The sequence below is a fragment of the Ostrinia nubilalis genome, chromosome 18, assembly GCF_963855985.1.
Source record: "Ostrinia nubilalis chromosome 18, ilOstNubi1.1, whole genome shotgun sequence".
In the NCBI taxonomy this organism is placed as follows: Eukaryota; Metazoa; Arthropoda; class Insecta; order Lepidoptera; family Crambidae; genus Ostrinia; species Ostrinia nubilalis.
The window spans coordinates 13,046,828-13,069,809 of NC_087105.1; positions in this window are offsets into that span (position 1 = coordinate 13,046,828).

A 22,982-nucleotide genomic window follows, 5' to 3' on the forward strand; every position below is an offset into this window, starting at 1 on the left:
TCTAAGTCTTTGAAGTTTTTAAACATATTTTCAGATGGCGAAGGAATGTTGCGCGTGGGTGGTCGCTTACGTTATGCTGATATCCCTGTTGATCAAAAATTTCCATTGCTACTGCCAGCACGTTGTCATGTCACTGACTTGTTGATTAGGTATGAGCATGAGAGGTTGTTGCATGCTGGAACGCAGACGACTTTGTCCAGTTTACGAAGATTTGTGTGGCCGCTAAACGCTCGAAATTCTGTGCGTCATTTCATACACAAGTGTGTACGTTGTTACAGGTTTAAGGCAGAAACTGCTTCACAAATAATGGCTGACCTACCCAAATGTCGTATTACTCCTTCTCGACCCTTTCTGTTCACAGGCATAGATTTTGCTGGACCGCTGTTTGTCAAAGTTGCTCGTATAAAGAAACCTATTATAACTAAAGGTTATATTTGCCTTTTTGTGTGCTTGAGTACTAAAGCTATTCATATCGAACTAGTGTCGAATCTCACTACTAAGGAATTTCTAAATGCATTGCGTAGATTCATTTCTAGACGAGGTAAATGTGCTAAAATATTCAGTGATAATGGTACTACTTTTCATGGGGCAAAAAATGAGCTTCATGAGTTATTCAACACGTTTAAGAACGATTTTGAACAAGTTTAAAATTATGTAATTTCAAAAGGTATTGAATGGCGGTTTATAATTCCTCATTCAGCTCATTGGGGCGGGTTATGGGAAAGCTCTGTAAAACTTGTAAAGCATCATTTAAAGAGAGTGTTAGGACACACTGTACTTTGTTATGAACATTTGTATACTCTCTTAACTCAAATTGAAGCTATTGTAAACAGTCGACCAATAACTCCATTGAGAGACTTGGATGGTGATGAGCAGTGTCTCACGCCAGCTCATTTTTTAATTGGGAGCAGTCTGACTTCGTTTCCAGAGGGTGATTTTGCAGAATTTCCTGATAATAGATTGGATGTATATCAACAAATATGTAAGCTACGGCAAACCTTCTGGAAGCGTTGGAAGACTGACTATTTAAATACATTACAAATGAGGTATAAATGGTACAAAGAAAACCCAGATTTAATGTTAAATACTATTGTTTTATTAAAGGATGATAATCAGCCACCAATGTCTTGGCCATTGGGTCGTGTAGTTGAATTGTATAAAGGTAAAGATAATCATATTCGAGCTGTTGTTGTAAAAACTAAAACTGGTTTGTATTCTCGACCTATTACAAAAATTGTCCCATTGCCTATTGAGCAAAATAATTAACTTAAGAACTGATAAATGTAATTTTATAATTACTGCCTAAACTGTAAAAGTTAAAAGGTTAATTATGTATTTGTTTAACTTTCATTATTAAAAACATAGTTTGATTTGTTTCTACATTATGAGTGTATACTATCTTGTGTATTAAACTAAATATTGTATACATAATTACATTGTTATATTTAAAGGATTTACAATAGGTAAAACTTGTTTTACTACTAGTATGTAACTGGTAGGCTATTATAGCTCGTAGGACACCTTATGGTTGTGTACTTATGTATGACGCCAAGAGCGCTTAGGTTTGTTGAACTTACTTACCTTAATTAATTTCTTTCTTGTTAAGTGCATTTCTTAACTAACTTAACTTACTTTCTTCTTGTTTGTAGGTGTATTTCATTGCTTAAGTATTATATTGCAAAATGTAAGCTGTAATGTTAATAACTTAAACTTCTTTGTTTGAAGATTGAAATGTAATTTCAATGGGGCGGGTGTATGGTAAAAATGTAATAACGATATCTGGCAACCCAGAAGCGTTGTATGCTCTATGGCCCCTCTCTATGGCCTCTTTTTCCTACCATTCAAGTGTGTGCACATGGTTGTAAATTATCTTCTCAATAAATAGAATATCACTGAAGTTAAGTGTCTTTTGTACCTGCCGCATCACTCTGTACAGTGGCTCAATCTCTGAAATAAACTGACAAATATGTTCTATCCCGTGTGGTCTTTTAATCTTTTCTCTCTCTTTCTCACGCAGTTTCCTGGTAAGAGAGATAGACTGAGCAAACAGAATCCAAGTTTCTCTACAAGCTACAAATAATAACCTAAATGCTTACCTATGGGAAAGTGGTCCATATTCTGTGATATATTTCGTCCTGTCTCTCTCTTTCTTTCTCTATTTCACACAGATTGCAGGTATGAATTTTTATTCATTTTTAAGATAAAGCAAACAGTTTCCAAGTTAATCTACAAGCTACGAATAAAATATACGGGACTATTCCCACCTCTCGTTCCCTCTCGATCTCGTTCTGCAACTCCTTCTAGCCAGGATCTACGGCTTGACCGCCAATAAAAACCAGCGAAGGTGAAGTTTCATTGCCTGGGAAAAGTTAAACTGTCATTGGACCCACAACGAAATTAATCAGAAGAGCATAGGAGTTCGAAGTTAACGTTCGGATAAAATAACCGAAATATCCGTTAAACAGGACAGCACTAGTCAAAAGGCAGCCACAATCATTCCTAACATTCGCGATACAAAGTTATCGCCAAACCGCTGCCCACGAGCGAGCGGATTCCGCCCGGCGCCTTAACAATTTACGAAGACATTCGCCACTTTGTGCCTCGGAGCGTTTAACAGGCGTTTAGTACATGAGGAGAATTAGACGTGTCTTTTAGAATCTAGTCTAATCTTATTTATCTTAATATGAGATAGAGTGAGGTTTTACCCACAAATGATTATCGAAAAATACTATGAATATTCGACTTTACTTAATACGCCATCTTTATCTAAAGCCATTGAGGTTTTATAGGGATCTAATTTCAGTGCATTATTTAAAAATTGAAAACATACAGACGAATTGAGAACCTCCTCCTTTTTAAAATTGGGTAAGAAATCCACGATTATTCTTGGGATTCGATTCACCGCTTTTCTTTTCTTCTCTCTCCCTCTCTCGCGTTCTGTAATAACAATTTACAAAGACATTCGCCACTTTGTGCCTCGGAGCGTTTAACAGGCGTTTAGCACTTTGCATGGGGAGTATTAGACGTGTCTTTTAGAATCTAGAACCCTAATATGAGATAGAGTAGGGTTTTACTCACAAATGATTAAATATAGAGAAATACAGGTATAAATATTCGACTCTACTTAATACCTCTTTATCTAAAGCGATTGAGGGATACCCTTATCTATACTAATATTATAAATGCGAAAGTAACTCTGTCTGTCTGTCTGTCTTGCTTTCACGACTAAACCACTGAACCGATTTTGATAAAATTTGGCATAGAGATATATAGTTTGAGTCCCGGGAAAGGACATAGGATAGTTTTTATTCCGGTTTTTGAAACAGGGACGCGCGCGATAATGTTTTTCTGTGACAGACAAAATTCCACGCGGGCGAAGCCGCGGGCAGAAAGCTAGTCGAAATCTAATTTCAGTGCATTATTTAAAAATTAAAAACATACAGACGAATTGAGAACCTCCTCCTTTTTAAAATCGGGTAAGAAATCCACGATTATTCTTGGGATTCCATTCACCGCTTCTGCCTTCTTCTCTCTTCTTCCTCGCACCCTGTATTAACAATTTGCGAAGACATTCGCCACTTTGTGCCTCGGAGCGGTTAACAGGCGTTTAGTACATTGCATGAGGAGAATTAGACATGTCTTTTAGAATCTAGAACCTTAATATGAGATAGAGTGAGGTTTTACCAACAAATGATTATCGAAAAATACTATCAATATTCGACTTTACTTAATACGCCATCTTTATCTAAAGCCATTGAGGTTTTATAGGGATCTAATCATAAAGGTAGCAGGAAAGCGCTGGACGCCAGCCGTTACCAACCGGGTAACATGGAAAGCATTGGGGGAGGCCTATGTTCAGCAGTGGACGTCCTATGGCTGAGATGATGATGATGATGATGAATTTTAATGCATTATTTAAACATTAAAAACATACAGACGAATTGAGAACCTCCTCCTTTTTAAAATCGGGTAAGAAATCGACGATTATTCTTGGGATTCGATTCACCGCTTCTGCCTTCTTCTCTCTTCTTCCTCGCACCCTGTATTAACAATTTACGAAGACATTCGCCACTTTGTGCCTCTGATCGTTTAACAGGCGTTTAGCACTTTGCATGAGGAGAATTAGACATGTCTTTTAGAATCTAGAACCTTAATATGAGATAGAGTGGGGTTTTACCCACAAATGATTAAATATCGAGAAATACAGGTATCAATATTCGACTCTACTTAATACCTCTTTATCTAAAGCGATTGAGGGATACCCTTATCTATACTAATATTATAAATGCGAAAGTAACTCTGTCTGTCTGTCTGTCTGTCTTGCTTTCACGCCTAAACCACTGAACCGATTTTGATAAAATTTGGCATAGAGATATATAGTTTGAGTCCCGGGAAAGGACATAGGATAGTTTTTATTCCGGTTTTTGAAACAGGGACGCGCGCGATAATGTTTTTCTGTGACAGACAAAATTCCACGCGGGCGAAGCCGCGGGCGGAAAGCTAGTCGAAATCTAATTTCAGTGCATTATTTAAAAATTAAAAACATACAGACGAATTGAGAACCTCCTCCTTTTTCGGTAATCGGGTAAGAAATCTACGATTATTCTTCGGATTCCATTCACCGCTTCTGCCTTCTTCTCTCTTCTTCCTCGCACCCTGTATTAACAATTTGCGAAGACATTCGCCACTTTGTGCCTCGGAGCGTTTAACAGGCGTTTAGCACTTTGCATGGGGAGTATTAGACGTGTCTTTTCGGATCTAGAATCTTAAGATAGACGTAAATAAGATAGATAGTCTGGGGCTTAACTCACAAATTATTTGTTGCACATTACAGAATGATGTGCGAATGTCGAAAAAAACAGATATCGATGTTGGACTTTATACGCCTCTCTGTCTCTCAATCCTTCTCTGAAGCGAGTGAGAAAATTTTGTGAAAAAAGAATATACAAGATTTGACTTCAAAATATTGAAAAGCTGAAAAACATACTCGTAAGTGAGGATACAAAAAAAAAGAATTAGTCTATGCGATTGGCACATACATAATTTTCTTTCTCATCTGAATGCTCAAATATATCATATTCCCGTTTTAACATACACAAAAACACCGTACAGTTACGCACGAAAACAGGAAAATTATTGCGTAACACCAGCATTACGTCGGAAAAATACGGGGGAAAAATTTTCCGGGGACAATTCCCGATCCCAAAGTAACATAAACCAAAGATACTTACAATACATTTCAACGAAGTCATAAATTGACTTGGGACCGATATTAAATATTCGTTAAGTCGCAGTATTTCAGGCCATTAATAATAATATTGGATACGTTTTGCGGGAAGCGACCGGCTCTACCTATGTCAGTTTTGGGTGGAGACTAACTCCGAAATGAAATTCGATTTTCACAATCTAAAAGGTTTGCTCGATACATTTGTCTTCATTAAGTTATGTGAATAGTTTTAGACATCTATGGATATTTCAATATTTAGGTTCGTAATAACGATAAGTATTGGCAATGGAATCTAGTTCTATGTTTCTATGCCTGTCATAAAGTCAAAATATTCAAATAGCGCTAATCACCCCATCCTCGATTATCTAGCAATATTCATACACCGAGAAGGCTATATTATGTTACCACAACTCGTGAAAAAGAGTATTATCAAATTATTTAAAACCCTCAACCGAAAAACACTTAGGTCAAACCATTGAATGAGCTTTCTTACGCCTGGCACTAAAAAAACAAAGAACAAAACGCTATCAGTGTACCTACCATGAGTTTACATTAGGTGTGCTCGCTAGCGACTGCGTAAAAAAATGACATTTATATATATGACATATTGTGCAGCGCCCCTAGTGGCTACTTTCAAGAAATAAGATCTTCATAGAATTTTTTGACGTATTCGCTAGCGAGCTCACCTAACGTAAACTCATGGTAGGCACACTGAAACATATCCCACTTGTCAAAACAGACCCAAAGCAATCCATCTTTGTAGCGCATAGAGTAGGTACTAAATTTTATTTGGCCAATTTGTATCCGAGGGTAGAGTGGGGCTAAACGGAACTCTCCCACGTACGCCGCGTGCGTTCGGAATATAAACAACGAAACTATTACGGGTGTCGCGAAAAAATAAAGGATCCGAAGATTAATAGTTTAGCACACCTTCGCGGGAAGGATTCGGCCTGCTGAGGAGGCTGGGGAGATGCGGCTCGTTTTTCAGAAAACAATATCCGGTTTTTTATTGTTTTGGGGTAAGGACCTTTTTAATCTCGTTTCTTAGGCTGGGTTGTACCAATCTTACTATAACTTTAAGAAACGTCAAAAATCTGTCAAACTCCATACAAAAAGTTATAATCAAGGTTAAAATAAGGTGGTGCAACTAGGAGAATTTGATAAATGAATCCTAAACCATCTGGCACACAGCCTAGTCTCATAATTTGACAGTTACTACATGGATCACTCTTACAGCTGTCAATTTGTGTGGAAATGTTACACCGCGATCACGGCAGTCAAACTCACTTTGACTATGAGGTAATGTATGAGGTACGTTACATAAATTAATACCGCATGAAAACAAGGTATCTAAACCTTTTTCATTATTTTTGGAAAAAATCTGTTGATATCTTTACTTGTCAATGGTTATGAGAGATTTAAAAATACTGCCATATTTATGAATAAAGATTTCCATCTTCTCCTAGCGAGCTTACTATTTATTTTTATAGTACCTAAACCTCGATATAGATTTTACCCCTCTCCCTCACTGCACCCACTTTATATCTACGAGTACATATTCCAATCAAATTACAGTTGTGTAGTCCACTTCTGATTTAAATATACTCAAACATTTTCAGGCAACCAATTTTAAACAATCGATGACGTCACAAATGTCGCTAAATGTCGCCCAATTACGAAGCAAACCTGAACGGCGCAATTAAAATATATCAGCGCCAAACATGTTCCGACCGTTAACTCCTGACAAAGCCGGATCTGTGCAGTTCATTTTGCGAAAAATTGCCACACTCAAACAATATACGACGTGTTTTAATGGAGCGCAGTGTTGCCAGGTGAGAAATACCGTTATTATTGCCTATTCACGGTACCTAATTATGATTGGAAAAGAAACATAATTTCGTGCTTCGTTTAGTCTTATCAAACGCCTATAGCTCCTAAAATGTGACAGCAGAGATGTGTCCTTAATTGCTACGAAAAGACCTATTCAAAATAAAACATTATGATATCTTTAGAGACTGTAGTGACTACGTACGGAAACATATACGTCCTTATTTGAAGATGAACATTTTCGAAAGCATACAGTTCTGTCAAACATAAGCATTCGCGGTTATGACAACATTTAGGAAGTAGGTACGCTTGGCATTTGTTCACAGTATAAAGTTACTTTTTGTGCTAGTTGACTAAAGACATTGAAGTTAGATTATCCAGTTAAAATATTATTATTTGCTACGGATCGGAAAGCACGTTAATTAATTGATCCAATAAGTGGAGCCCTGCCTTGGGGCTCATTCAGTCTGACACAACCAGCCCGTTCTTACAAGTGTTGGCAATCCACAGTATCATAGAAGAATACTGAAGAATTGTATAGCTCTTATAGAATAAAACGTAGAAGCGACACATCATAATGTATCTGAAAAATTATGTCATCATCATCATCATCATCTTAGCCGTAGGACGTCCACTGCTGAACATAGGCCTCCCCCAATGCTTTCCGTGTTACCCGGTTGGTAGCGGCCTGCGTCCAGCGCTTTCCCGCTACCTTTACCATGTCGTCGGTCCACCTTGTAGGGTGGACGTCCCACACTGCGTTTTCCGATACGCGGCCTCCACTCCAGAACCTTGTTGCCCCATCGGCCGTCAGTTCTGCGTACTATGTGCCCTGCCCATTGCCACTTCAGCTTGCTAATCCGTCGGGCTATGTCAGCGACTTTAGTTCGTTTACGGATCTCCTCATTTCTGATTCGATCTCGTAAAGAAACACCGAGCACCTCTCCAAAATTATGTAGTTTCAAAGAAATTAAATATCACCGCTCCCACTCTCGCTCGCGCCCGCGACCGCTTGTGTCGAGTAATGCTTGCATAGTTTACCTGAGTCTCCTGGTGTATTTCCCGGAAAATTTAATTTTCTGCTGCGATAGGTTAACTTACAAGCTTTGAATGTCTGTGAGAAAATTTCTAACTTACGCTAATGAAGAAAATGCTTATAAAATACAATCCCTATGTTGCTTCATGAATACTTTTAATTTATTTTGTGATGGAAACGTGAAGAAAGAAGAGAAGAAATCTTATTCTTTGTTTTGATGATAATAACTGAAGCTATGAAGCTTTTAACAAAGGTTTTTTCGATAATTTAAATTGCCCGTTAAAAAAGCAATACTTCTATATTAGATAGACTTTATAAGACGAGAAGCTCAAATTGTCAACACCATTTTTCACCCTATATTGATACTCGTATCATTAGGTGAATCTCGTATCATTAGGTGAATCAATATCGGCAGTCAATGGCTAGTCTTTCAATTACAAGCCTGATTCAACCAGTCGCCTTCGACTAGGGTTAGCAGCCTTTTGAAATTTTTCTAAGATATCCGAACTTGGTCCTATTTTTGGTCGTTATCCAAAAAAATGAACAATATTGTTGTATTTTTTTGTTCTGCTCTGCAGGCTTACTCAAATGCCGTTTGCGTAACTATTACTGTAGTGTCCCTACATCTTGTTCTCTTTTTTTTACCCAAGAAAATGACCTATCCATACCTACCGCCGGGGGACGGCAAGTTATGTGGGGCTCGAAGCCACTAAAATCCGGGGTGTTTCCTCCGCTGCATTGTAGTCGTCTACTTGGGTATTAGAAACGACCAAGGCGCCTTCCGCGATGTTGTTCTCATTGGCGCAACTCCTGTGCAGCCAGGATCTAGAGCCCAACCGCCAATAGCCAAAGGTTGTCGGTGTCGGACGTCCAGTTTTTTATTTCTACGTGGTGGTAACCCTAATGTAGTTGCCCGACCAAAGCTCAAGCAGTCCATTAGACAGCTATTTAAAAGCTTACAGAGGAGACACCTTACAAATTCTTTCTTTTGAAAGCAAGAAGTCCCACTGAAAGCTTCATATTTCAGTTCGTTGTAAATCAAAGAGCCCACCTGCCCGATGACAAACATTTCCAAACTAAACAAGTGCCATTAATCCAGGACCATTTCGAGTGCCCGAGTTATGGACTCGATGGACGGATAAAATGCCACTTCCTTCATTTTTGATCTTTCTTAGATGACAAAATAAAAAAAACTCATTTGTTTTTCCTTTGCTTGAGAGTCAACTCAAATACTTGGTTGAAATGCATACAGTCTCACCTTGCTCACCTCCTTGTGTTGTCATAAATTAAAAGCAATATTTTATTTATGTCGATAAAATTAAAACGTTTTCCAAAAAAATATTATAAATAAATAATAATAAATAAAAAAGTGTCTTCTTTCGTCACCATTATTATCAGCAAATAATTAGGTAGGTACATAATTAATTCAATAGATTTATCCATCGGCACTCACTTTCAGGTTTTTGTTTACTATACTTATCATCACTTCGTCTTATCAAAACCTTTTTCTTTCAAGGTCACACAAAGTACGATAATCTTCAACTTAAAGCGCGATCTTACCGCCCAGTACCCACTCCTTAAGGCGAGCGTAAAACGGCACTCCTCTCGGAGGGCTCAACACTCACACCTATTGCCGCTCGAGAACTTTCTAAGGCAAGAGTGCCTTTTATCCTCCGTAATGTCCCGGGCACGGGCAATAGAAACGTGGACGCGGCTAAACAAAGACGATGTGGGTCAAATGCTAACGGTACTTGGGCTAAAGGGATTGGGCTCTTTTTTGACTGATAGAAATGGGTTATTGAGACTGTGATCGATAAACACGCGGTACAAAGCTATGTCTGTATGAAACTCGGTCATCATCATCATCATTTCAGCCACAGGACGTCCACTGCTGAAAATAGGCCTCCCACAATAACTTCCACATCGCACGGTTGGTAGCGGCCTGCATCCAGCGCCTTCCTGCTACCTTCATCAAGCACGGTAGTTAATAATAATATGTCGAATAATAAAATCTCCTAAGAAATGGGGTAAATGGCTCTATATACAACTTTATATTGAAAACTTTAAACCAGAGAGATGAACAAACACTTCAGAAAGCCTTGCTACATAAACAAAATAATGTCTTTTTCAGATTTAAATTGTTCTTTGCAATCTGCATCTTCTAAAACAAATCCAGTTGTTAATTTATTAACGGCCCGAAGTGAAATGTAAACGTTCCAGGCGCGAACGGACGAAGTTTAAGCCGACAACAGTCCGGCGCGGGTGAGCGCGGATTAGCCATCGCTTGAGTTCGACTTAACCCTGTCGTGATGACTAGGGAAACAAATAAAAAAAAACGTAGAATATCTGTATCGTGGAAGGATGTATCCGACTCAATAATCGGCGTGAGCCAAGACCAAGTAATACCAAGAGCGAAACAACTAAGAAGAAGAAAAATACAATCAGCTCTTTCTATCTTAAAACACAAATGAATTACTAAGTAATTCGACTCTACTTGAATCACTCTTTCTCTCTCATGTCATGAAATTTTCCTTCAACTTAACAGTAACAATTTTACCTTAGTTGTGTGTAGTTGAATCAATTTACTTTTCCTTGTGTTGGCAATAAAACAACACGTTCATCTGATCACTGTGCGGACTAATCACTGTTTCCATAACAACTTGTTTTATTTGCTTTTGTCTTAATCAAATTAATACCATGTCGATATTAGGAAATGGCCCAAGATATTTTTTTTTTTAATTATTATCAGTTTTTTTATGCAGAACAAGGCAGGTATTTGACCGCAATCGCACCTGGTGTTAAGTGAGATGCAGTCTAGGGTGGTACATAATTATCTGCCCTGTAAATGCCTATTCTCTCGCCTTATAGGCCCGGATTATAGTGTTCGGGAAAGTAAGCAGCAGGCCTCAAATTCCAGTCCCATGCTGTTCGCATTATAAAAGAGTTATTGAAACGAATCACCTTTGTGTAAAGAAAAAACATCTCTTTGCCGACGAATAACTCGTAGGAACCCCACCCAAACGTTCACCACTAAAAAAAGATCGATTGATAAACTGACGATCGAGGCGATTTACTGAAGGCCATTGTCGTTTGTATTTCCTTAATTTCGTTTGTATTTCTATCAACAGCATACAAGGAAAAAATCTACTCCCGTTAGATCAACTCGGTCCTTGTTTTTATTGGTTCCCAACCTATCCCGAACTCCGACTTCGGAACAACTTGTGATCCCACTCGTTCGGTTATTATCCCGACTAATCAGTGTATTCGTTTCAATAACTTGTTCATTGTTTTTCTTAGTTTTCGTGTTTACTAGAAGTGGATTGCGGGGTCTAGTTGTTCAAGAATGCGGTTGCTACAACTTGAGGATCTTTTTTTATAGATTCTCGATCAATAAATTAACTATTAGAAAATTAATGTATAATAGTTGTTAAAATTTCTTAGCGTTTAGAGTCGCTTCCAAGCCATTAGTAAATTAGAGCAAGCGAAAGGGCATGGGTTCGATTTCCACCTTAGGCAGTTCGATTTTTTCAGGTTATTTATAATTAAAATGTATGATAATTGTAAGCCGACTTTAGTTTTCATAAAATGTTAAATCATAATAACAAATAAATGTTTTATGAAAATTAGAATTTCCATAAATATCTATTCTGAAAATTACTTCCCAACGTACGCTAATGTTTGTGCTCTCTATATGTATTTATTATTTCACGAAAATACACGCTCCTTCAGTCCGGCTAAAATAAGATTCGTCTCACTAAAATATAACTGAATAAGTGCCCAACTAAAGCTGCTCCTAAAAAGGACAATGGGATAAAACAAAACGTTTCCATCAAAGGGAAAATTCGCAATTTATTGTCGACGCTGTATCGCTATCGCGACTGTCGCGGGGGCGCATAAATCGCGCGGATGTATGGCTCTGTGAGTAGCTTCGAGGCCTGGGTTTGTCTGGGCTATTATTAGTACAAAATCCATACTAATATTAGAAAGCTGAAGTGTTTATTTGTTTCTTAAGAACTACTAGTCCGATTTGGAAAAATATTTTTGTGTTAGATAGCCCATTTATCGAGGAAGACTTTAGGCTATATAACATCACCCTACAGCCAATAGAGGCGGATTATTCAAACTATTTTCACATGCACGGAGTCGTAGGCATAGCTAGTTAAATATATTGCGCAATATTTAATATGTATCGCAGAAAAAAAGGATGTATGCTCAGTGAGTAGCTACGTAACGTACCTACAAAAATAAAAAAGTCAATATGTGGAAGCAAATCATGTCTAGGTACCTATATTCTTTTTATTTTCTTTCGTTCATTCAATCCACAACTCCTAGAAATTATTTAAGCATAATTTAGCTATCTATAGCTCGTACTTATTGCATTTTTGAGCATTTCTCTTGTTGCTTGGTCATCCATTAGTCTATCGACTTCTTAAGTTTAGCACGCTCTTTACAGGACACTCTGTGTAAATAAATAATCGTAATTAGAATTTTTTCATTATACTTGTACATCATCTTTTAATAGTCCAGCGCTTTTCAGCTCTGTAGAGTTCATTCATTTGTTCGTTTCAGTCAAATGACGTCCACTGCTGGACAAAGGCCTCCCCCAAGGTTTTCCATAATGTAGAGAATTTATTACTTTTGTTTTCCTTATTAGTTATTTTCTTTTTTAAAAATTAAATGACTCAGTACTCACCGATTGCATTACCCGTTGCTCATTTCTGGTTCTACTGGTACATTTCGCATATAACTACCCAAAGCCTTAACTATTTCACCGCCAGCACAAATGTTACTCAAAGCTTACACGTTCCGCATCCTGTTGACCCAGAACTCTACCCAACTTGGCAGCAATAACACAGCTAATAACAATCGGGCACAAGTACGCTCAGCTTCAACTTGCCCGGAGTTTGCAGCGAAATCAGTTGGGACGTAAACTGGAACTGATTTCCAAGTTGTTTAACCTGCTAACGTAACGTAATATTAATAAACATATTTTATGTAATGATGCTTCTTTTCAGTGTTGGCCCATTTGTTGTCCCAAAGTGGTAGTGTTAAAGTAATATTGGGACATGTAGAAACGCTTTAAAAAGCAGAAGAAAGAAGCCTATTTTGAGAAAATAAATTACTTTTATGACTGACTTTTTATGACGTCATTTCAATAACATTTATGAGCATGAGACGTTCAGAAGATGGCTGTGCCTGGGATAAAAAAAAACGAAAAATCTTGCGCTCTTTGGCACTTCTTATGATGATAGTGATGATGAATGAGGGTTCTCTTTATTGACCTGTTAGGGTATTATTTTTAGAATGTTTAAACTGGTAGGTAATTATAGGATTGAGCCTTATCTGAAGGATCGTAAATGAAGCTTCAGAACAATAAAGGTAAATCTTGCAGGGACAATTTTATAAGGAGCCATAATACATGCTGATTGAAAGTTTTATCAATAAAGTAGAGCAAGCACCTAACTTCACGTTCAGCAGGGCTGTCACTGTACTCGTATTGTACTGGCTATCTGCTCAAGATAACATCTTGTGTGTGTGTACGAGTAACTTATATGATGCAGCCTACATTGACTTGAATATCATATTAAGTTATTGAATATACAAGGCTTTTTGCAAGTTAGCAAGATAAACGTATTCAATAACAAACCCTTTTTTTAATGCATAATAAGGCAGGTATTTGACCACAATCGCACCTGATGTTAAGTGGGATGCAGTCTAGGATGGTACATATCTGCCCTGTAAGTGCCTATTCACTCTCGCCTTGAAAAGGCCCGGATTATAGTCTTCGGGAAAGACAGCAGCAGGCAGCGAATTCTAGTCCCTAGCTTTAGTCAGTTAGCCAGTCTTTCGAATGTACGAAGTAAAATAATATGTTCAAATGTTATTAACAAAAACTAAAATAAAAAATGTTTAAGTTTACATGCACAGGGAAGGTAATAGAGAGCTGTTTTATTCTTCTTTGTGACTTTTGGCAGCCCTGAAGCCAAGTTGAGCGAATATCGTAGATTTTAAACTATCGTTAAGTAAGCGAACAACTTTCTTAATAAACCGCGATTTATCATCATAGGATATTGTCTTCGGCTGGAATATAAAAAATAAGCTTTGACAAGATGGTGGTCTCGTAAATTGACCAAAAGGAAAAGAGAGAAGAAATAATTTCATATTTATCTTAATTTATGTTAAGTATCTAATTTATACTATCTATACTAATATTATAAATGCGAAAGTAACTCTGTATGTCTGTCTGTCTTGCTTTCACGCCTAAACCACTGAACCGATTTTGATGAAAGGCATAGAAATAGTTTGAGCCCCGGGACAAGTATAGTTTTATCCCCATTTTTAAAACAGGGACGCACGATAATGTTTTTCTGTCACAAACAAAATTCAACGCGGGCGTAGCCGCAGGCCAAAAGCTAGTCTTATTATACCTTGTACAATCTCTGCTCTTTTGGAGCTAGGTAATTTATGTGATTGTTGGATTAATTTATTACTTTCACAAACTTAGCTGAAAAAGCTTAAAATAAAGTTGAATTAAGAGTGCTTTAGATAGCACAACAGAGTAGCCACTTGTCACTAACACCGTCACGCAATTTTCCAATCTGTTATTACTACAATACATTTCGTGGAAACTACGCGTTTGAGCTCTATAAAATAATATTCAATTTGATTAACGTAATTATTGCACATTCGTAACGTTGTTACAGTATTACGTAATTGGTGTGGGTAATTAAATGACCGATTGACTAGCTTACGCAAATATTAATTATTATATCAGACAGACCCTGGGTAATTGAAATCGCAAATACAGCAACATTTCGAAATTAGCTATTATTCTCGGGGTATTCTAGCGTAATTATTAGATCATAAGTGCCACTTGTGATCGAAACTGAATAAATATTTTTGATTTTGATTTTATTTTACGTACTACAAAAATACTGGCTCATCCCCAAGCAAAAAATACTTTTAAGTAAATTGTTCCTACTGCTTAGAACTTTTTAGTTTAGCCACTGGTTTCAGGCAGAATATAAAACTTTTTATTAATTTTGAAGTCGTTGAGTAGCTAGATACAGAAATAACTCTGACCGTATCAACTAAAGATATGCCAGAACCTGGTTTATTTTCCGTTGACCAATCAACCACTCTTTCAAACTTCAATGTCATCCTTGCTCTTCTCGCTTTGGATAGCAGAACGACAGATAGGAACGTTCTGAGAGTTGCATTAACCAAAATATGTCCTTAAAAGGGTACAAAAATATTATGAAAAGACCTGGCCGTTTTTCCCATGCATTCGGTAGGCCAGCACTTATTTTTCTGTCCGTACGGCCGATATCTGCTGTGTAACTGATGGATGTTTTGCGGTGGAGTGACAAATTGTGCTGACCATACGCGACCCATGTCACGCCGTGACTGGAATCACCTAGCCGCTGCTGACGCTACTTTTTGTTTGTTAAACTTTTTCGAATGCCCGATACAGATTTAGGGGATTGAGAGCTTACATCTGATGACCGTCCTTAAATTAAGTTATTTATTTCTGTATACATATAGATACGAGTATTAGAACTAAAACAACATTAGTTCAGCTTCGATAAACGACGGAAATAGTGGCAGATAATCCAATGTAAGAAGAATTCAGCTTCTTCTCTGTTAGGAATCATCATCATCATCGTCATTATTTCAGCCATGTTCTGTGACTGAAATGAAACCACTGCTCAACATATTCCTCAATAATTTCCACATTGACCGTTTGCTAGCGCCTTTCTTCAGGCTGTTGGTCAGGAATGCTTGTCCAGATATGTTATTACAAAACGAAATCTGTTTAAGAAGTTACGAAGTAAACCACCAGTCACATAAGGTTACCACACAGTTCCCTATACTTCTACTCTACAAAACACAAGCTCCATAAAGGCACTAATTACAGGTTAAGCAATAAACCTGGCTCTATTAGATAATCCGCATTTCCTCAACGCCTATATTTAACGCTTTTCAAACTCCATCCAAATCCGGCGCTTAGCGAAGAAACTACAATTGATGGCGGCGATTAGACGGCGTCATTATTACTCATTAAGCGCTGTTCATCAATCGTCATTCCCGCACATAGTCCGCCTTTACATAATCGATGTTAAATGCCCTGGATACACAGCAGTGCTCTAAACATGGCCCGGAGGAAGAGTGCTTTTTGCTACTCGCGCGCGAACCTTCGATGATTCAATGCCGATGGCGAAAAGCTCCGTGAAAAAATACAAAAAAATATTTGACCACCCCAAAAAAGACGGGGTTTCATATTTCCGATTCCCATATCAAATGTACTAGTTGCAAAATTTTCCTTAAAATACACGACAGAATAAATAAAAGACATTTTCATTGAATTGAACAGCTTTTTTACACGCGCTGCGTTATTTACGATATTCAAAGAATAACGTACTACCAGTACCTACTACTGTATTTTAAGCTCTAACTGCTTTTAAATACAAAACATGAGTTTATATTAATTACAGTAGGTGCGTTTTTATGGTTGTGCACCTGCTTTCTACTTTTAGGACACCTATGGAGAACATTTTGTACGTGCTGTTCCATCTAGGGTATCAATATCCTTGTAATCGATGGATAAAGAACTCGCATTTACAAGGGATTTGCTCAAAACTTTACACGATACGTCTCTGGAGTAAACTAAATTGTACGAATGATCGCATACTGAGCCGGTTTCGATACTCATTATGAAACTTTTTTGACAATCTGTGAATGCCTTTTGGGAGTGTGCGAAAAGAACTTTAGGATTTTTTTTTTGTTTTTAGCTCTCCGCCCATTTATGAAATCGGAGTTAAACCATCGCTAAAAGACCGCCAAAATTGTACAATTCTGTCCATAATGCGATTTTATGTTATTTTATCGTTAGTTGAGCAAAGTAGATAAAAGTCAACCTCATATAGACGTCACTATCTAAGACTATGTGCATTTGCAATATACCGAAAATACATAGATTACAGCTTCTCAAACTCTAACTAACAACGATCATTAAAGCAAGCTTCAGCAATAATAAACTTCGAATTCATTAGTTAGATATCAATTTGAGTAGGAATCAGGTCGCCATAGTTGTCTAGAATTAGTCTGCGAACTGAGCGAGTCTTGAGAGTTGGTACGGCTGCGTACTTCATCCGGCTAATTTGATTTATATTGGCATAACTCTCTATTGCGTCTGGTTTAGAGGGTCGTGCTCCTGCGGTGGAGACTAAGAGTAGGCACACACCGTTGATTTTTCATCGGCCGATAGTTTAGTCGGGCAGTTGATCAGTATGGGCATGTATGGGAGTGCGCACACTACGCCGATTCGATTTGGCCGATTCTTCATACAATTTGAAATCGGGCACAACTATCGGCCAACTAAAAATCAACGGTGTGCGCCTACTCTAAATGACCTGACGATGATGGCAGTGGAATCGTAAGTTCGATGTATGATTAAATCGAGACTTTTGTCTGTTTCTTCTGTGTTTTATTGTAAACTAGCGGCCACCCGCGACTTCGTACGCGTGGACCTCGTTTTACCCCCCTGATTCGTAAAATCTATTGTTAGATATCATGTTGATAGATGGCGTTTCACAGCTTCCCCCGGTGAAAATGTATAAAAAGTTTGTTAGGGAATTCGTAGTTTTTGTAAAGATTTCTGAAAATTGATATTTAGATATGATTAGAGATCAGATATTATAGTATCTGTTCGGTTTATTGCGTTTACAACTGTAGCCCTTTGTTATGTATTAAGGCCGTTGGGACCCAATATTTCATGAATTATTTTCTTTTCACTACGTAATTATTGACGCTGGGGGATAGGAAATGCTGCTTCAAACGTGAATATTTACAGATATATTTTTTATTAAAACAGTACAGAGAATAAAAAATACAAAGCAACATCAATGCCCTAACTAGGGCTTTCTCACCCATTAATTTATTGCATATTTGACACTTTTTGTTGTGATTTGTACAGCCCTGTCAATATGTATGACTAGGATATTTACTAATTAGATATTTACTTGGAAATGGTAGGTGATGACTTTAATGACGGTTATCTACGTACGAGAAAACACGGTATATAAAATAAACTACATAACTAGTAAATTTGAGTACCTACTCTGATCTATGTGTGAAATCAAACGATTCCTATGTGTATTACAATTTCTATTATTAATTAATTAGCCTCTAATTAATTCTATTAGATATGATAGTTTAATGTAATTGGCCTGTGAAATTACTCTTAGTGAAGTTAGCAAAAGCAAATATATTATGTAAGCATTTAAGTAACATACAAAAACATAGGTACTTATTTTTAAAGGAAGAGGTGGGGCTTGTCACTTGATACGTATTGACAAGCAGTTTCTTAGCAAACAAGAGCTTGACTACTTTAATAAGTTTTGTCATAGACTTAAAATTAAGTTAAAATTTAGTTAACTACTAAACAGTGTAAATCAGCCTTAAGTAATTTGACGAGAGACGGGTCAAGCCCTAGATTTGAAGTAGGTATTTTCATAGATAAAATTGTTGTTTGTCACTACTTCCCCGAACATACTGTATAAAATAAATTATAGACGGTACCAAAATCCGTCCCTAGTAAATACTAGGGACTAATAAATATTAATCCTAGCTTTTTTATAGCTCCAGTTACCTTCGACCTCATTTTAAGATTCTCTACAATTCGACATGACTTGTGTTTCATTTTCTTTTACCGATCCGAAATCTAAATAATCCAAAAAACAAATAGCGAGTCGGAAATATTATTTAGAAAGTACGATCACAATTTTCCATCACGATTTTCTCCAGATACATTTAATAATATCGTCGGTATCTCGACTCGAGGACCCATTTCGGACGATTTGACCATTCGAATATTGGAATCGAGTCAAAGTTTACCTTTAAAATTTTGTTCCCAGCGGCATTTGTACGTGAATGGTGGCTTTTATGCTTTTCGCTAGGTATTCAAAAAACGATTCACTTTGTAGAGACAACGTTTCGAGCGAATTTTGACTGTAACTGTACGACATAAGAACAATTTTGCCATTTCAGCAAGCTTAGTTATAGTGTTTCGCCGAAACTTTCAACAAATAGCAGGCTGTGGGTTATTATACTAGCATTATGCATGGCTTCACTCGGATTCTGTTCGTTAATATGTAGGCAGCCCCGGTATTATATATCTTAGTGTGCACGTACAATGTATAGAGCTCATTTGACACTTCACTAAGTTCAACAAGAGAGCAACTAGCTCAACTGTAATAATAAAGGTTTTACTATGTCGTTGTTAGAGGCTTACTTTGTGGAATTACTGATTGCAAGACTTAATACTTTGAAGATAAAAAGCCATCTAAAAGCTAACAGCAGTGAAAGTAACTGTGAAGTGGAGAAAAGTTTAGTCATTCTTTTTCACACAACATGTGCATAAATTACTGTACATTGAATCATTCTCTTTTCCAGTTAGGTACCTACTCTCAATTATGATATAACTTTTGCAAGTAATATTTTAATTCTGTTTCTGAAACTTTCATCAAAGTTAATCACTACCATCTGCTTGGCCTAGTAGTCTACCTAAAAGTCTTAATGAAGTTAGGCTTTACCAAATATTTTAAAAGCTTAATATTTCCTTAACGTAGCTTTTCAGACCTCCCTTAATGACCGCCACTGAATCTGTTTACCGACTAATCTTTTTGCGCGCTAATAACAAGCTAAAATTAATTTATTTTGTGTAACTTTTTAAAAGCTCCGCTACATCGTCATATTTTTAACACTAAACAACTAGGTACTACTACAACTTTGGAACAATGACGTTGACCATTATCGAGAAGAAGAAGAAGAAACTCATGGTCTAAAATTCTAAAAGGAGTAAACGACGATCTCAAAAAGTCAGCTGGCAATTGCTAGATGAAAACAGATGGAGTCCATAATTTTTGACATTTCTTGAGGACAGCAGTGGACAATCAATTGACTTCAGTGATGATGATACTTAGAACTTTCCACATGGATTTTTTCTAGTTAAAGCAAAGTAATCCTAGATAAGAAAGGATCATTAAAGGATCAATTCCAATCTTCGCACTACATCACCTTCAACAAATACCAGGTTAAGACATTTTAGCGGTTGAAGCCTTTTAGATTATACCCAAAATGATTCATTAGACAGGATCACAAGAGTCGGGCTAGACCAAGCTAGCATAATACCGCGGGTTTTAATGGCGTTGTATTTCGGCGGATCGCGTCCGAAATGAAATTCATTGTGCCCCAAAATGAGTTCCATTGTTCTCCGTCTAGATAAAACATGGCAGGAAAATTACGGTGGCCCCGGCCGATTGTGTCAGTCATTGGAGGCGGTGTTACACAATATTGCCGGCGTTCGGGGTTGCGTCTTGATGGAGAAAAACGACGGTCTTTAAGGCGTAGCTTCAAGGAAAGTTAGAAGACAAAGAGTGGTGGAGGGGTATAGTAAGTACTGGCAGGTATGAAATATTACTGACATGCAGATAACCGCTTACGCGAGAATTAAACCAGTACTTCCTCTGTGCGCTTACGTGATCGTACTCGTAGTAAATTGTAAATCTTTTGAAGTTTAAATATTTTTGTCACCTGCATTGGAATGAAGTAGATCATTACTCCGAACTCTCCCAACGTATAGTTTTGTTTTGATTTAACTAGTTGCGGCTCAATGCCAGTTTAATATTGAACTCGGCGGTTGTGCCTAGTAAAAAAATATAAAAAAGTGACAAAAAAGCCTTTGATGTAATTTAATGTAAAGATTTTGTAAGTCTAACCTAACCAAAAAGATATTTCGTACAACATTATAACATTTTATTTCAAAGCAATTCCATGCAAAACTGCAGCCCACCAATAGTTTGCTCAACTACAGAACCCTCGCTTCTCTATCTTCTCTATCTTATCTTTTTTCAGTTCAGACCGCGTTGCGCCGCTTTTGCGGTTCTTTTGCTCGACACAAGTTGTAATTAAAATTTTGTTCGATTTCGCGAATGCTCGCTGTCTTTGTGACGTAATGCGCTCGCCGCGGTGTATTGTCGGCGGATTTAATTTTATTAAAAGTTGGGTTATGAATGCTGCCGACGCGGCAGTGTGGATGTAATTTTTACTTGTGTAAGGCACCGCTCCCGTGTCCGGGATATGCGGTCAAGAAGGGAACTAAATCCCTAGTGAGCCTAGAGTCTCTATTCCCTAAGACACTAAGTCCCTAGAGCCCTAGCCCTGCCTAACAATATATACTTAAACATAATAAGGTTGTGATAGGAAGGAAGCTGCTCCCAGGGCAGCAGCGTTAGGACGGGAGGCAGGCGGCGGGGACCCGCTGCCAGCCCGGCAGACTCACCGGACTGATCATAGCGACGGCTAAGGGTGTCTTGGCCGCAGAGGGGGGAAATGAGACACAACGACGGACGGTTGATATCAATACGCGATGCTGTTCTCAAAAGTGTCAGGCACGACACGATAGGCTCAGCAAATCGTGTTGTCTTTTTCTTTTTTCAAAACTATGAATGAAAAAAATAATTTCCTTACTCTAATCGATATCAGATACCTGAAGCCTGAAAGTATATTTTCACGGGGATAGTCAAAGATTATGCGTAACTCCTTTTTTACAGCTCTGTTAAGTCTACATTTATTTACACAAAAAACTGCACAAAAAGTTTTTTATTTTTATTTCTATAGGTCAGGTTATCTCACCTGGAAATCAAACCTAGGACAGTAGGGTAAAATTGGGGTATCTGGATCAAAAGCATTCAACACGTCTAGTTTTCACTTTTCATTGATGCATGTATTCAACTATATAGTTTTCATTTCTCATCGTACATCGTACGAGGCTACTTAGGACTCTCCCTAACACATAATATCATGGAGGGATTCTAGGTAGCTCTAATATATTTGTACATGTAACAAAGGTCTAAGGAAGTGTACGTCTGAAATAAAAGCGCTTCCGCCCGCTGCGGGCGTCCGGTGTATTTGCATACAGGCTGCAGCCTGCATAATTTATTTATTTATTTATTCGCTAATTTGCCCCTTGTTCGCGGAAACACATTAATTGCAGACCCCGTATTAGCAGGCCGAAGAATGGTAACGTTTAGTAACCGCCCAACCTTTTTGACCGACTTCAACAAAAGAGGAGGTTCTCAATTTGGTTGCAATTTTTGAAAATTTTTCGATTCTCAGGGTACTTAGATTTTTTATTATTCCAGTCAAAGTGTTATGAGATGGCTATGCTCAGTGTATCTTTACGAGGTCAAGCCAGATATGAGGAGATCCGTAAGCGAACTAAATTAGACATAGCCCGACGGATTAGCAAACTAAAGTGGCAATGGGCAGGGCACATAGTACGCAGAACTGACGGCCGATGGAGCAGCAAGGCTCTGGAGTGGAGGCTTTATTCATACTGTAAGTTATTATCTAATTATTAATGATTTTATACGCCATAGAGACAGACATGGTTGTTCTAAGGCTAAGCCAAACTTTTTAACCTGTTAAGATAATGTGATTTACGTGTGTTAAGAGCATATTAATTGCTTACTTTGGGGCTAGATGGCGCTGTGTGAGATTGTCCAAAGATATTTATTTATTTATTTATTTATTTATTAACCTAATGGCTCTATCTGTCGGTTCTAATTGCGCTATTCTCAATTTCTCCATAACTTATAAATTACCGGGGTCTGTAACAGTTTTCATCGAGAAATTAATTCTAAATGAGTAAGAAACTTAACTTTGAATTATGCCCGAAACGACAGAATAAATGAACTAGCTAAGTCTGGAATTTCTATTAATCAGCCAGTAATTCTGCTGACTTTGCAATAATTAATAGTTCAGGGTTGGCCCTTAGCTGCGACTTCTTAATTAAGGTCGGTTCTTTCGTAGAAGTAATTCTTAAAATAA